Genomic DNA, 15252 nt, shown 5'->3' on the forward strand with positions numbered 1-15252 from the left:
AAAGAAAAACAGGGGCGCCTGGGTGGCGCAGTCGGTTAAGCGTCCGACTTCAGCCAGGTCACGATCTCGCGGTCTGTGAGTTCGAGCCCCGCGTCAGGCTCTGGGCCGATGGCTCGGAGCCTGGAGCCTGTTTCCGATTCTGTGTCTCCCTCTCTCTCTGCCCCTCCCCCGTTCATGCTCTGTCTCTCTCTGTCCCAAAAATAAATTTAAAAAAACGTTGAAAAAAAAAATTTAAAAAAAAAAAAGAAAAACAAAACAGATCAAAGCAGGCAAAGAAAGGTTGGTAAAACTTATGACAGTAATTGGCCAATTTGGCGTCTTTGCTGTTTTATTTTGCTTCGGTTTGGTTTTTGGTTTTTCTGCTTGTGGATACTTGAGAAAATATATTAACTCTAGAACCACAAGCAAAGGTTATGGTGATGCATCTGAAATCCTTTCTGGACGGAGGAGAGGTATGACTAAGCCCATGTTTGGGCCCAACATTAGCTGGTGTGCGAGAGTCGGCTGGAAATGTTCATAAGCACATCTGTGTCTCGGTCATACCTCTGTTCTTGGATCCACCTTCGAGAAGCTATTCTTAAGAGCTCCCTGGGACTGTAACCTCCCCACGGGGGGACCACAATGGGAGGGGCTCGCGGGAGGACAGGAAGCACCATATGGTGACTTGGAAAGTTCACGGCAGGGTGGGTGACTCAAGGTCAATGGTGCAACTAATTTTCAGGTCCGTCGGCAAGGACGTCAGAAGACAGCTGTTCTTGCTGCTGCTTCCCAGGGTCCATGTGGGCTCATAATAAATTCTGATGTGGGTTTTCCTTGGAACATCTAGGCCTGGGATCTCTGATGAAGTTGTCAGCACAACTCGACTGAGCAGCGGAGTCTGAAGATTAAAATAGGAGGCTCGGTTTTAACTAATAAACTAACAAAACAGAAGCTTTAGGTGTCTGCTGTAAGCAAATAGCTGGAATGTGTTTGGTTTGGGGAAGGATCTGTTATCTTAGCGATTCATTTATCCATCCATGGATCCATCTATCATCTATCCCTGTCTGTCTGTCTATCTATCTATCATCTATCTATCTATCTATCTATCTAGATACTATTTCCTCAAAAAAGAAATAGCTTGCAAAGAGGTTGAGAAGACAGTTTCAAGTTCACAGCACTGTTTCTGGAAAATGATGTTCATGGAGGTGCTGCACGTATAAATGACTCAGGTTCGCGCGGGAATTGGGGACCATTCCCAGTGGGGTGCCACATCGTCACAGCCACACCAGCAGAGCCCATCAGCCAAAATTTGCAGAACATTCAGTGCTGGGAGTGAGACAGTCAGGAGTCGGGGGGGGGGGGGTTACGAGCAGACGTGGGGTCCTCCCCAACCCTCTCCCCATCAGGGGAGTTTCCTTTTAAACTGCAGACCTTTTGTGTGGGAGTGAAAGGGGCAAATCACATTCCCCCAGCACCCCCCACCTCCACCCATGAGCTGAGAGCATGTAAGCACCGTTTTAAAGCTTTGCCTGGGTTTTGTGAGGTCAAGACAGCCACCCTTCAGAGGGAGATGCCTTAGAAATGGGTCCGTTTCTTATCCTCGGCAGGTGCGAGGAAGCAGAATCCGGAAATGTTTTGCACTGCTCTGCCCATGGTGTGGGGACGCACTCCCAGCTCCCTACACATCATGACCTCGTAAATCGTCCTTGGGGAAAAGTTGGCATCTTTCGTTCGGGTTTGACGGCCGCTCCTCGTTGGGGCTGAGATGGGAGCGTGTGTGCGCATGTGCGTGCATGAATCGCACCAGTTTCTGGCAGCTCCATGTTTGGAAGAAAAGGTTGGGGAGGCACTGAGGGGGCCACTGAGGGGAGCCCACACCAGCCTCACCTGGTCTGCCAACACCCTCAGGATGGATTCTGAAGGCCAGCTCCAGCAGGGGGGGACACGTCCCGGCCACTGGGCTCATAAGCCAGCCTGCTGCTGGGCAGGTAGCTTTGCGAGGATCTCAGCATCTTCTGGTGCCCTCTTCCCCTTCGACCTTCGCATTGGTGCCACCTTGCCCCGTTGACAAATGTCCCTCACTACCTGGTAATTCCCCTTCGTTGTTGTTCTAAAACCTTGGGAGGCTCTTTCATGAGGTGGCCGTGTGGAGAATGGAGGGCTGGGGCAGGCCTGGGAGAGGGGTGCCTGGTGTCCCCACCGCTGGGACTGGGGTTTTGGGGGGCAATCCTGATGTGGGGGGCCCAACAGAGGAGTGGCTGCAGGGGCACCGGGGCAGCCCCTGGAGGGATAACTGAAGAGTGGAATTCATTCTTCATTCTTCATTCACATGAAGAAAACCTTTCAGTCAAGTAGGAAGGGACCCCAACAGTCAATTAGCAATTGTAAATAACATATAATGCTGGATAAATTGCTGAAGGCCAGAAAAACCAACCATTTGAAACCGTGGAGAGAAAAATGGGCATTCCGTTTTCCACAGGTGGCAGGAAGAGTCACTCAAGGGATTCTCGCAAAAGGGACCTAATTTCGGGCGATGTGATAATAAGCCCAGTGGCTAATGGGGATGCAGTAAACTGGAGCATCTCTCTGCTTCTTTTGAGCGTTTGTGGCTTCTCCATAAAACCCGTCTCAGAGAAAACCAGCTAGTTTTATAGCCACGTGCTGTAGTCCCACTGGCTTCTATTTTTTTTCCCAGTGAAATCATACACATAATTATTAATAGCTCGATGTCAAGACAGGAGGAAGTATTGATCTGAAGAGAGCACTTACCTCAATTGCTACCAGCTTTGGAAATTGAAATTGACGGTGAGCCTTCTGATTCCTTGCAAGAAATACATGGCAGTCAATAAAAGAAGGCTCATCGGGGCCTAAACAAAGAAACTGGCCGGGAAAGGACAGTGAAAACAGCAGATGAAAATGGTTTCTATGGATGTGTGAGTGGACAAGAGTCAAGGAGAGAGACGCACAGCATACGAGACCCTGTCTGGGTGCCTAACGCAGCGGCTGGAGCCTACTGGTCATTCATAAGGGAAGGCAAACTATCTGCCCCCGGAGAGGCTGTGTTCTGCGCAGTCTGCCCAGAAGGCCTCTGGGTAGAGTTCCCTGCCTTCTGGAGGGGTTGGGGGGGGGGGGGTCACTGGTGGACTGCTGAGCTGCTCCCCCCTCCAAGCCCAGAAGGGCGGTGCCTGGAACCTGTCTCGGCAAAACTCAGTGGTAAGAGGAGGTGGGCTGATGCTTTCCGCAGGTCTGTGAAGGAATTTGCTGGTCCCGCACTTTCTGAAGGTAGATGATTTGGGAGCAGTGAGGCCGGAGGGGCTGCTGTCTCCACACGGTCCTCACGGGTCCCACAATTCCATGCTGGCTCAATGAACCCCCCCCACAGCCGTCTTCCCAACACCCACCAAAGATCTCACCAGCTTTCTACTTTAAAATCTCCTTTGTCAGGAGCCTGTGGGGCTCAGTCTGTTGAGCGTCAGACTTGATTTTGGCTCAGGTCACGATCTCACGGTTTGTGAGATCAAGCCCTGTGTTGGGCTTTGCACTGACAGTGCAGAGCCTCCTTGGGATCCTCTCTCTCTCTCCCTCTCTCTCTGCCTTTCCTCCATTCACTCTCTCTCTCTCTCTCTGTCTCTCTCTAAAATAAAAAATAAAAAATAAAATAAAATCCCCATTGTCTATACAAGTTTGTGTGAGATTTTAGAGTTAGTCTGTGTTGAATTGAATCATCTTAGCTCTGCACCAAGCCATGTTATTAAAAAATAAAAGAAAGACTGTTTTGGGGGGCACGTCAGGGGCTCAGTCAGTTGAGCATCAGACTCTTGATTTCAACTCAGGTCATGATCCCAGGGTCGTGGGATGAAGCCGAAGGTTGGGCTCCAAGCTGAGTGTGGAGCCTGCTTGGGACTCTCTTTCTCTCTCTCTCTCTCTCTCTCCCTCTGACTCCCTCTCTGTCTCTAAAAATAAAAAAATAAAATAAAATAAAAATATTTAAGAAAAGACGATTTTTTAGGAGTAGTTTTAGGTTTACAGCAAAACTGAAAGTCCAGAGTTTCCAAGACTCCCTGCCCCACACATGCACAGCCCCCACTGCTATCAACACCCCCACCAGCTGCTGTATTAGGGTCCACTCTGCGGGTCTGGACAGATATATAATGACATGCTCCCACGTAGTAGTTTTGCTGCCCGAGAAATCATCCGTGTGCCGCCTGGTCCAGTAGGAAGAGGGCAGCTCGCAGGGAAGGCAGAGAAGGGCCAAAGGCTGACGAGCGGGTCAGGGTCAGAGGTGGGCTAGAAATGACTGGAGAAGATAGGGTGGGTTCTATTTCCCCATCCCTGAGAGGACAAATCTGATACACAGTGGTCGGCACCTTTTGGGAGCCTTTCAGATTGGTGGGTGACAGGATGGGATGGCCAAATGTAGATTCAAAGGCCAGGGCTTTTTATCTGTTTAGTTCTCTTTCATATTCCCGTGCCTGGCACACAGTAGGTGCTCAATAAACATGTCAGATGACGAGCCAGACTTAACCTAAAGAACAGGGACTTTAAGTCGAGGGTGATGAAGGCTTTCTCAGCCGGGATTGTTACCAGCCTCTGGAACTGATCACGAAATGCTACCTCTGGAGGGAATCAAGTCTCTGGAGCTGGGCCCAATTCAACACAGATTTCATCAGGGTTATAAATGCAGGGTGTTTGGAAGTAAACAAATGGTTTCTTATATTATCCAATCTAGGAAAGCAGCAGATACACAGTTAGCTTTAAACACAGAGGGAGCAGGGTGGTCAGAAGTGAGTAACCACGGAAGCGTGTGCAGCTGAGTTTCCCCAGGCTGGCTCAGCGTGAGACTTCCCCGGAGAGCAAGTGCACAGGCCCCGAACCTTCCAAATCAGATCCCTGGGGGTGACTCCGGAATCTGCTAAAAAAACCACAAAAACTTCCCCACATGATTCTGACGATCAGCTGGTTGGTTTGCCAAATGCTGGTACAGGAAGATCATCAAGTAGGACGTCTTAAAAACGGACTAATGCTAATCAGTGTGAAGTGACGTTTGTGTAAGTCAGCCGACGCGGGGTCCACTGGGCGTGGGTGAGGGGCCCCTTACGAATCTGCCTTGCATTCTACCGCACCCCGCAACGTGCAGAGTAATTCCCAGTCCCAAGGACTGGCCTCCAGAGAAGGAAACACTCGTTTCAGGGAGCTTACACATCATGCCACCCTGCTTTAGTCTCCTGTGGCCTCTGGAACAGGCGCCAAACCAGCCTCACTGGGCTGGAGTCAAGGCGTTGGCTGGTTCCTCCTGAGGTTCCCGGGGGGAGCCCCTTCCTCACCCTCTCCAGCTTCCAGTGGCTGCTGCGTCCCTTGGCTTGTGGCCTCTCCACACCTGCCTCTGTCCCCCTGGTCACCTCCTTCTCTTCCACAGGCTGACCTGCCTCCCCTGTAAGGAAGGACACCTGTGATGCTCTACAGGCCACCGAACCTCCAGGGTCACCTCCCCATCTCAAGGTCTGGTCACACCTGCAAAGCCCCTCCCGTCATATAAGGAAGCGTTCACAGCTTCTGGGAGTTAGGACTCGGACATCCGAAGGGGTCACCAGCCAGCCCAGCATAACGCCAGTCTAAATGCAGGCATTTAACAAATTCACTAACCTCCTAAATGTGACTAAAATCAGCTGCACAGAGTGGTGACCATTCTGTTTGACGAGCAAGTGAACTTTGGAGCGGAGGATAGGACTGGGTATGCAAGCGAGGGCCACCGGTGTGAGAAAGCAAAGCCCAGGGAGGGCATGGGGGTGGGGGACAAGGGCAGGAAAGCTCCAGGGAGAAGCGTCACCTGCTTCTGCGGGGATGTGTCTGAGGGAGAGGCGCGTGCGCCATGCATGCCTGCCCCCCTCTGTGAGTGACTGCGAGGCTGACGGGCACGGACGGTGGCGAGCGCTGGGGGCACAGGGACGTGCAGGCCCACGCCAGCTGTCATCATTGCTTCAACCTGTCCACAGAAGTCGGTTCTCTGCTGAGCTCGTGAGTTCCCAAAAGGGAATCCTCGATTTTCACTTGGTCGATGTTGTCCTTTTCACTTAAAGCCCCACTGCCCCGAGAAACTGCATTCTTCTGCGAAGCCAGATTTCACGAAGGTGAACGGGCAGGGAGGGATCCGAAGCGAGACTAGCAGATGGCAAATCACAGCCAGAGCCTTTCCGCAAGGTCTCGTTGGTGAGGTTGAAAGAAAGGCGGTATCTTTTAAAAGTACCTCAAGATTATGAACAGCAAGTCATTGACCTTAAATAACTAAAAAAAGAGAAGCATTTTTTTTTCCCTTAAAGCAAGAAGTGAATAATGTTTTTGTCTCCAAGACCAAATAAAGTCACTTGAGCTGGAAAGTTCCTCTGAGCAGCTAATGCTTGGAACCGGCTTAAAAATGGGTGTCTGTAGCCCCTACTCTGAGTGTGTGGGAACGCGTTCCTTCTCCGCGAGCTTTGCAAAGCTGTGGGACCGGCATGAAGCCAAGAGGAGACCCCTAGGGAGGTTATCGCCATCAGGGGCCTCTGGAGACGGCGCAGAGTCTCAAGGAGCCGTCTGTGTTTGTGTCGGAACGGAAAATGCAGGAATGATGACGTGTGTCCCTGGGCCCCTGGAGCAGCCCCTAGTCCTCTCTAGCACAATCCCAGTTCCTCCAGCTGCTCTCAGCTGGAGACGATTCACCCTACGTTGCACGGAGTACTTAAGGAGCCTGCCGGCTTGGGGTCCGGACCACGCACTGGTGTCCACATGAGAGGCCCACGGAGCAGATCAGGACACCCAGACCACTGTTGCCTAGGTGGTTTCCCTTGAACCAAACAGAGATGGGATCTAGCGCTCCCAGACTTCACTGGGGCCTGAAGGCAACAAAGCACGTGCTGAAATACACAGGTGGATTCAGATGGCGTCACCACTCATGCATGCGAGCCTCAATCTCTCCGTCTGGCTACAGATGCTGTCCCCACGAGAGGCACTCAGCACAGAGCCCATCACGCAGCCAGGGCCCCCAGGGCTTGCGGCCGACTACACCTCAGGACGACACAGAGCCTGGCACGGATGGAGGTGGGACTCGAATGAATGCTGAGTGACTTTGGAGAACAGCGTTTTCCAGACTGGAGCCCCCGTGAACAGAGAGACAGTGTTGATGTGAGGCCTGCAGTTCGGGTAGCTCCTAGCATCCCAAGACTTGACCTTGCCATTTGGGAATGGCCTCTCCAACTTGTTTCCTGCCTGCATTGATGGTTATTGTCTTTATCCAACATGGCAACGTGAAGGCCATCATTTCAATCTGGCCATCGTGTAGGACACGCTCCCAGCCGATCCCAGCTCTGAAACTGGGGAAGCGGGCCGGGGGCCCCTTCCTCTAGTTGGCGGCTCCTGTCTGCAGAGCTCCTGCAAGGAGGCCCTGGCCAGAGGAAAAGCTTCTGTGGCCCCACAGCTGACGTCGCCCAGATTCTTGTGTCTGTGTGAAATGACTCCATCTGGAACCTTCCACGTCCTGGCTCCGTGCTTCGCAGGTTTTATCTAGAGAGTGGCTCTGTGGCTGGACACCAATGACAACAGTGGAGAGACGTTCTGGGGTCTGGTCCTCATCCAAGTCAAACGGCAGAAATCAGGGGAAAGTACAGGCCAGGCTATGGGGTCAAAGAGAAGCAAGTCTGCGGGGCCAGCAGAATCTGACTGAGAAAACACGTGAAAACAGATGATCCCGTCTGTGTCGTTACTGAGGCGTCTTCCTCAATCCGAGCTGCCAGGCGGCCTGGAGAGCTTTGGGGGAGGCCCCGCCTTGGGTTACAAACAGGTTTCACCCACGAAAATGCAAGGCTTTGCTCAGTGCATGTGGCGAGCAGTTCACAATACCGTGCCTGGAGGACATAGGTGTGTACTTGGCAAGGGAACAGGTGTGTAACATGCTAGGGGTTCCACCCGGCCCCCGGCCCCTGAGCATGAGCGAGAGCCCGACACCATCTGCCAGGAGCTCAGCGGGCACATCAACACAGGAAACCCGCACCCTTGGGGCCCCCAGCGGCCTGGCAGGGCTCACAGGGTTTACGTCCTACAAATTTCAAATCCGGGCCAGCTCTTCTAACACAGAGCTTGGCCGGACAACACGTGGGGGCCCCTGGGCGCCCACCGTGCCAGCCCTGGGGCAGCAAAGGCCAAGAGGACCTTGACCCTGACCTTGGGGGCCTCCCGGGGGACCTAGGGCGACCTGCGCCTTTTTCTCTAGGAGACCCTGCAGCCCAGACGTGATTTCTGCCGAGATGATGTTGGCCCAGGTACAGGGTAGAAGGGGGGCGGGTGTGCTCCATGTTGGAACCGTGTGTCCCCTGCTTCCTCCTGTTTAGTCTGGGCCGATGACACAGAGGAGGTGGGTGTTGTGCAGGGACCTTGGGCTCAGTGAGCAGCAGGGAATATTTAAGTGTTTGTGGACGGCCTCGGGATACCGCAGATCTGAAGACGAGCACCCAAGAAATTCGGCCAGGGCTCTACACCTGTCTGCGTCCACTTGGGCTGCAGCACAGAACGCCTCACGCTGGGGGTCTGCAAACGACGCTCATTTCCCACAGTTCTGGAGGCTGGCAGCCCACGATCTGGCAGATTCCGTCTGGGGAGGACCCACTTCCTGGTTCACGGTGGCCGTCTGGCCGTCTTCTCGCCGCGTCCTCGCATGGTGGGAGGGGCGAGGCGGTGCTGTGGGGTGCAGGAGTGCAAAGGCACTGATCCATTCATGGGGCTCCACCCTCACAGCCTCATCCCTTCCCAAGGCACCGGCTGCTAATGCCATCAGCTTGGGGGTTAGGCTTCAAGTTATGAATTCTGAGGGGACAGCCCATGGGTGGCTCAGTTGGCTGGGTGTCCGACTTCGGCTCAGGTCGTGATCTCATCATTTGTGAGTTCGAGCGCCGTGTCGGGCTCTGTGCTGACAGCTCAGAGCCTGGGGCCTGCTTCGGATTCTGTGTCTCCCTCTCTCTCTCCCCCTCCCCTGCTCGTGCTCTGTCTGTCTGTCTCTCTGTCTCTCTCTAAAGAATAAATAAACATTAAAAAAAAAAAAAAGAAATTGTTAACATGCTAATCCTCAATGGACACTGGGCACCTGGGTGGCTCAGTCGGTTAAGTGTCCAACCTGATTTCAGCTCAGGTCATAATCTTGGGATTGTGGGATGGAGGCCTACATCAGGCACCATGCTGAGTGTGGAGCCTGCTTGGGATTATCTCTCTCCCTTTCCCTCTGCCCCTCCCCCCATAAAATAAAATAAAATAAAATAAAATAAAATAAAATAAAAACAAAATGCTAACGTGAACATTCAGACCGTAGTGATATCCTCTCTAAAATGCTAATGCTCAAAGCTTCCATCCTGTGCGGGCCCCTCCCTAAGACAGAAGCAGCTGTGGCACCATTTACAGCCTTCCCCGCTCCGCAGCAGGTGCACCGTCCTGTATGAACACCCGTCTGCCCTAGGAGGCTGGGTGTGTAGCAGGACTGCTCCTGGGGTCACCACCGGGCCTGTCAAGTGCAGGCTTCCTGGTCGGCTTCTAGGGTGAAGTGTGCATGGGGGAGGCATGATAGTGAAAACAACAGCCCCAGGAGGGATTTAGTAATAATTCCTGATCTGTCCTCTTCCTTCATGGATAACCAGCAGAAGAGGCCCTTTTGGTGCTGTCACCTGTTGGTGGTGGCTGTTACTTTTTTCTTGTTCTTCACCCACAGCCCTCTGGGGGCGGGTCAGGGTGCCCATGTCTTGGGGGTTCTGAGAGGGCAGAAGTGCTTTCCCAGAGTTGAGGCCCCTCGGTGGGTGGGGGATGGACAGAGCCCAGGGCCCTTGGGAAGGCAGAGCTGTGGAGGTGAAGGCAACAGCCAGCACAGGACAACGGGCCTGGTGGGGCACTGGTTCCCACCAGGGCCCTGGCCGGGGGGCTCAGCCACAGGCTCACGTACGATGTGGACACGGGAGCAGAAATCTCTGGAAGGCTGAAAGGGGCTGCTGGAGCTGATGTAGCGACCCTACTCACTGATGATCCCTGTGGACATTCACACTCGCGGCTTCGCCCTCACTCACCCTGGTGACTCACGTCCTGCCTCGTGGACCCCAGAGCAGGGAGCTAATCAGTCTCCTTGGATTGGGGACCGAGTGGGCATCAATCCTGTCACCTGAGCCCCTGAGTCAGCACAGGCATATGGAGCTCCCCTCTGCAGTGGTGGAGGCAGAAGGCAATCAAAATCAATTGCTGGGAAACAGTTCAAAAAGCTCTGTCTCTCCCTCCTTCCTGGGCCCCCGCACCCTCTACCCCACCCCTCTGTCCTTTCTTCTCTTTCCTCCTCCCCTTCTCAGTTCTGCTCCCCTTTCCTCCCTAGCGAGGCCGTGAGACTGTCACGTGGGGACCGGCTGGGGGCCCACCCGGAGAGATCGCCTTTATCCTGATCTCGGTGCCCACGGTGGAGAGAAAACACACCCAGTGTACGAGGCTCTGGGAACTGGATACCCCGCACCATGATAGGCCACCCGCCGAGAGCCGCTTCAAGCTATTTGGGTCATCAATTAGATCAAAGGAGGCATTATAGTCCAGTGAATGGCAGGCTCTGAATAGACGTGAAAATAGCTTTTGCTAGAGTCCCAGCGTTCCAGAATCCAGGGTCGGAAGGACCTAAAGCCATCTGTCCAATCGCTCAGATCAGCTACTTGTTGGAATTCTGTCCGCAGGACCCCCGCCAGGTTGCCCCATCCACCTGAGCTTTCCTAGTGCCCGGAACTCAATACCGTCCAAGCAGGCCCGTACGGGTGTTCTAAGTGGTATAAAAATTTCTCACGAGTCAAAATCAGTTTGCCATTGGCTTCTGCCCGTGAATCTTATTTTACCCCTGAAGCCATGCAGACTAATTCTCCTGCTTCCATACTCGTTTGCCCCGCAAACATATTTGGAAGGCCCCAGAGTGCCTTCCGTAGTGGCCAAGAACGTGGACTTTGGACCCGGATGGACCTCAGACAGAATTCCCAGCTTTGCCATTTTCTAGTGAATGACCTGGGCAAGTGACTTTTTTTAGTCTGCATTTCTAAGTGGGGTTTAAAGACATGCCTCCCTGCAGAAGCTCTGAGAATCGTGGGAGGCGTCTGTGAAGCACCTGCAGGAAAGCAGCTGCCCATCGGTTGAGCCCCCGGGGGGGCCTGGTGCGGTGTTGGATCCTGGGGTTCAAAGGAGGCACAGAGGCTGATTTCCTTCCCAGCCAGGGGGGCACAGCTGGCTCCAGGCTTGACGAGTAGGCTGCTGGCACTCAGACAGCATCTTTGGGTTTTTGTTTTTCGAGCTGGACTTGGTTGTTTTATTAATTGAAGATTCCAACTCTGCCCCATGATCTCAGACTTCTGGTCGACATGACATGTGGGTGGAGCTGATATGAGAGACCCCCTCTCCCCCCACATGGTGGCCCCTCTCCAAACACAGAAAAATGCTCGATAACATAACAACACAGTTGGAAGTGCTGACCCAAGTGGAAAATTCTCCAGGGCCAAAGACAGGGGAACTCAAAGATACAGCTGGGAAGCAGGATGGCAACTTCGAGGCCTGACGGGCTCTCTGAATCTGCCTCACCTGCAGGAAGGAAGGAGATGAGACCGCAGGTGCCCTCTCTCCGCTGCCCCATCCGCGAAGTACAGCGCCGAGTTGGAATTTGACATTCCTGGGGAGCCAGGGAAGGCTGTCCCATCTGTGAGCAGGAGTTAAGAAAATTCTGCCCATCTGCCTGGGGATGTGGCTCAGAAGCATGCCTCTCACTCTGGGTCACAGGTGGGAAAAGAGCAGAGTTCTGGGCCACTTGCAGGTAGGGTTCGAATCATACCACCTGTGAGGGGCAGAAATCAACATGTGAGCCTGGTCCGGAAACACTGAAACCTGGGGAGCCCCAAAGAGTACCCCCACATCCTGGGGCAGGTGCAGGACTGCATGTGGAGACAGCTCACACTAAACTGACCTCATAGCCAAGCAGTATGCAGCACGCAAAGAAACAAGGTGCCGCGTGAGAGCAAACAGATGCAGCGGTGAAGACAGACAACCTCCCCAGGAGCACCAGCGACAGAAAAATCCAGAAGAGACGTCAGTGCGCGTGTGCTCAACGTCTCACAACACAGGAGGCACTGAAATAAGCGCAGGAAGACCTAGCAAGGAATGAGAAGAAACTCTAGGAATGGGACGGATGGTTATTCTAACGAAGAGTCACCGGATGGCAGCACAATGAGCTAGATGCCACGGAAGAGAGCATTGGTGAATGGAAGAGTGAGCTGGGGAAGTCCCCTGCCGGCACGGAGAGCCAAAGAGAGGGAAAATGTGAGGGAAATGGAGCACCCCACAAGGCAAAACGAAGACTTTCAACGCACGCCTACGGGGCATGTCAACTGGCCCACAAGTGAGGATCCCTTCCTTCAGAAGGAAGGCGTGCAGAGTATGGGGAAGGTGAATTATTTGAAGAAATGAAGCCTGAGCATTTTTAGAATTTAAGGAAGATAAATCTTGAGGTCGATGAAGCACACAATGTCCCAAATAGGAAAGATAAATACAACTCCACTTTCAGATTCATCACAATGAAACTGTGAATATTAAAGACAAACTTTAGAGAGAGGTAACATCCCCTTACAAAGGGATGACAATTTGACCAAAAACAGATTTTTCAGGGGCGCCTGGGTGGCTCAGTTGGTTAAGCGTCTGACTTTGGCTCAGGTTATGACCTCACGGTTCAGGAGTTCGAGCCCCACGTCGGGCTCTGTGCTGACAGCTTAGAACCTGGGGCCTGCTTTGGATTCTGTGTCTCCCTCTCTCTCTGCCCCTCCCCCGCTCGTGCTCTGTCTCTCTCTCTCTCTTTCTCAAAAATAAATGAACATTTAAAAAAACTAAAAAAACCCAGATTTTTCATCGGTAATAATAAATGCCAATCAACCATGTTGAAAGAAAGTAATTGTCAGCCTCAGCTGACCTTCTCTGTCAAGAACAACCATGAAATAACACCTCTCCCTATGGCATTTGCCAGGCCAAGCCCTTTCTGAAAAAAGTACTAAAGGGTGTGTCTGATGAGAAGGGAATGGACCCCCTGAAGGATGATGGGACCATTTGTTAAAAGGACAAATTTGGGGAAACTTAAAAACAAGGTGGGATTAAAATAAATGAATTAAAAATAATGTGGAAAGTGAGAAGGAATGGGGAATGAAGACATTCGGAGGGAGTGATTTTGTTCCAGAAAAGAATAGGAATTTGAACTAAATTTAATTTTGAATGTGAAGAAGGAATTGCAGGGAGATTTCATGGAAAACCCTATTTGTTAGGAGAGAGGGAGAGAGAGAGAGAGAAGGAGGTGGTGAGGAGGATGGAGGGAGGAGGGCTAGAAGGGAGGGGAGTAAGGGGGAGGTTTGGGAGAAAGGAGGGAGGGGGAGGGGGGAGGGGGAGGAGGGAGGGGGAGAGAGTGGCATTTACTTTAGCTACTGAAATTTATAGGACTTAAATCAGGAAGTTCAAGTCAACCAGACTTTCTGGGGAGAAAAGCCAAGCTTCACCCTGTTATGAAAATTAGAATTCCAGTCTTCTGTTTGGGCAATAACATTCAAGTGGATGTCGGCCACCTGGAGGCAACTGGAGGGAAATGTGGGTTGTGTTGGTTTAGCTCAGCTAGGAAGGCTGCAGCATCAGTGTTCACACTCGCCAGGATTTTCGTGGAAGCCGGGGGTTGGGGGGGGGGAATGGAATGTGTCACAGACTTTTTGGTGGAGTTTTGCAGTGGCTAACCAGAGGCCAATCCCTTCACTCTCCTGGGGAAGATGGGACCACTGAGAGAAGGAGGGGCAGCTTCCAGAACCGCCTGGCAAGCCTTAGATCCCCAGTCAGGGTACTGTGACTCCCCACTGTCTCATTTGCTGTCTGTGGCGTCACTGTGTGGAAAGCTCCCTGAAACCAGAATTCCCTGGATTGGAAGAGGCTGAAGCTACCCATGACGAGCTGCAGTTCAGAATGGCTTGATCCAGAGACGTCCAAGCAGAGTATTGTGGGGCGCTGGGCCTGCCCAGGGGAGCAGATAAATCGGGAATTCACACTCGGAGCTTTTATAAGAGCCTGTTTTTTAAGAATGCATATTAAAATGGAATAGAAATACTAACTGTAACTTCCCAACCAGGAGAGAAAAGACAAGGGAACTGAAGAGAATTTGATAAATCCAATGGAAAATAGAAATGCAGGAAAAGGGAACCAAATAAAACAGCAGGCTAATGGGGAATAGGATGCCAGGCCGGAAGGAGTCCCCGCCGAACTGCACGGAGGTCAGAGACAATGCCACCATGTAAGAGGGACAAATAAAAAATGGTAAAAATGTGAAGCAAGTAATAAAACAGTCATTATTTTTTAGTAATATGATCACATATGTAGAAAGCTGGAAAGAATTTAGGATTTAGAAAACCAAGAGGATTAAAGAATAAAGAAGAACCGAGAATTAATTATAATTAATATAAAATTTAGCCATTTTGCAAGAAGCAACAAATGATTAGAAAATGTAATTGATAGAAATGGTGTTTATAATAGCAAACTAGCAACAAAATACTTAGCAATAAATTTAGTAAGAGACGTGTATATCCTTTATGAAGAAAATACCATTTTAGGGGCATAAAGAAGACTTTGGTGTAAAGACCTACAAAGACTGTGTATTCAAAGACATTATAAATATGTCAATTTCCCCTCATAGTTGGTACTGGTGTGTTAGAAACTCCTTGAACTTGATGGCATAAAAAGCAGCCATTGCCTCCTCCCCCACACCCTGCTGCCCACTCACAGATCCTGGGCATTACCATCTGGAAAGCCCACCTTCTGTGAGGCGGGAAGACCCACTTCCTAGCTGGCGCCATCGCTCAGGGTCTGGTCCTGGTCTCATTGTGGCCCTGGGCACCTGCACGTGGTCTTGTTGGGGTTTGGCCTTCTCCTAGCTGCACTGTGTTCTGAGCAGGAGCCTGCAGGTGGCATTTCATCCCAAGGTAGAAAGTTCTTGGTCTTCCTGGTGCAAGAACGTTCTTCTTACTGATATCCCTTCCATAGTGTTCAAAGAAAAATGAAGCGGTCCTAGGTAGCAAAAGCGAATGTCCTATTAGTAACACACATGTGTGCACTGCGACGAGGGGGTTGGTCACCCGCACTCAGGTACCACCTGCAATCTTTCCATTGTTGGAGAGATGAGCATGAGTGGATGTGTGTGTATTGTAAACCTAAGTAGCCTGTTTATCTTCTTGATTTGTTCAA

Source organism: Neofelis nebulosa, chromosome 11 (genome assembly GCF_028018385.1).
Source record: "Neofelis nebulosa isolate mNeoNeb1 chromosome 11, mNeoNeb1.pri, whole genome shotgun sequence".
Taxonomy (NCBI): Eukaryota; Metazoa; Chordata; class Mammalia; order Carnivora; family Felidae; genus Neofelis; species Neofelis nebulosa.